Source organism: Echinops telfairi, unplaced genomic scaffold (assembly GCF_000313985.2).
Source record: "Echinops telfairi isolate 266 unplaced genomic scaffold, ASM31398v2 ScPeMD7_5;HRSCAF=22, whole genome shotgun sequence".
Lineage (NCBI taxonomy): Eukaryota > Metazoa > Chordata > Mammalia > Afrosoricida > Tenrecidae > Echinops > Echinops telfairi.
The window spans coordinates 23,461,100-23,462,538 of record NW_022103901.1 but is presented as its reverse complement, the minus strand read 5'-3'; the positions used below and the strand labels follow the sequence as shown (position 1 = coordinate 23,462,538).

Genomic DNA, 1,439 nt, shown 5'->3' with positions numbered 1-1,439 from the left:
GCATCGGGATCAAAGGAAGGCTGATTAATAACCTGTGATACGTACATAACACAACTTTGCTAGGTTGAAAGTGAGGAGGTCTTAAAGCACTTGCTGAGGAATTATCCAGGATTGCAGCTTTCAGTTTGGATTACAACTCAATGTAAGGAAGACAACCCTCACAGTTAAACCAGTAGGTAAAATCATGATAAACAGAGAAAAGAATTGCCCTAGGCCCTGGAGAAGGTTATTATGTTTGGTACAGTAGAAGGGCAGCTAAAAAGAAGATGGCTCTCAACAATATAAATTGACACTGTGGCTGCAGCAGCGGTCTCAAAATAAGAACAATCGTGAGGATGGTGCAAGACCAGGCAGTGTTTGGTTCTGTTGTGTACTAGATCACTGTGAGTCGGAACCAACTCAGTGGGCCCTAACAACAAGTAGTGTGCTCCTAAAAAATTGTCCATTTCTTCCAGTTTTTGAAATTGGCTGGAATCCAGTTCTTCATGATCACTGTCAGTGAATCTATGCTGACTCACAGTGACCCAACAGGACAAAGTAGGTTTCTAAAGGTGGAAATCTTTAAGGGTTCAGAAATCCTCATCTTTCTCCAGGGGAATAGTTGGTGGTTTTGGACTCCTGACCAGGAGGTTAGTAACCTAAGGAGCAACCATGTCAGCAGGCCATATACAGATAAACAGATATTACTTTTTGCGTGTGCAATATCTGAAGAACACAGAATTATTTTTATTTCACTTAATGCAACACCTAAATGCTAATAATGTATATTCACTTATAACTGTTCTCTCTCAATAGATTGGATGAATCCAGAAGAATTCCTGAAGTCACTAAAGGGATCATAATATATCTGTATTTCAATAGTTTATTCCAACCCATTTCTTCTTTTATATGCTAAAACATCTTCATTATGTTGCTTGATGAGATAGGCCCACAGGAAGATTGTGGTGCCCAAGGTCAGCCCAACTTTCAGCCAATCAGGTTAGCTATTTTTAGGCTTCCAAATATAAAACTTTGACCTTGATGAAAGACTGCTTACGAGCTGGGTGGGATCAGCAACCGGGAGAAAGGGCAAGATATGGCGGGCGGTGCCATCTTGCCATCCTTCCTCGCACACAGTTCTTAGTATTCTTTAATTATCTTTTTTTATTCTTATTGGATTGCCTTGGTACATTGCCATCCCATTCCTCTTTCTTTCCTTTTTTAGATTTGCCAGTTATTTGTTGATTTCATTAAATTAAAAAAAACCTTCTAATCGTGTCAATTTTTTCTATTGCTTTTCTGTTTCATTTATTTCTGCTTTAACCTTTTATCCTTTCTCTTCATCCCAAAACTATAGACTTATTTTGTTGTTCTTTTTCTAATTGTTGGGTATGTTGAGCTAAGGTGTTAACATTTTAGTTTTTTTGATGTGCTTATTTTAGGATGTTTGCCCCTTAAGC

The 1,439-nt window shown here is 38.4% G+C and overlaps 1 protein-coding gene and 1 pseudogene across 1 annotated transcript in view; one reads left to right on the top strand and one right to left on the bottom strand.

Moving 5' to 3' along the window:
• The window catches only part of LOC101660058 (phospholipid-transporting ATPase ABCA3-like), a 206,495-nt gene that overhangs the window by 54,046 nt on the left and 151,010 nt on the right, over positions 1–1,439 (top strand). The window lies entirely within an intron of this gene.
• Positions 863–1,092, bottom strand: LOC101662663 (annotated as a pseudogene).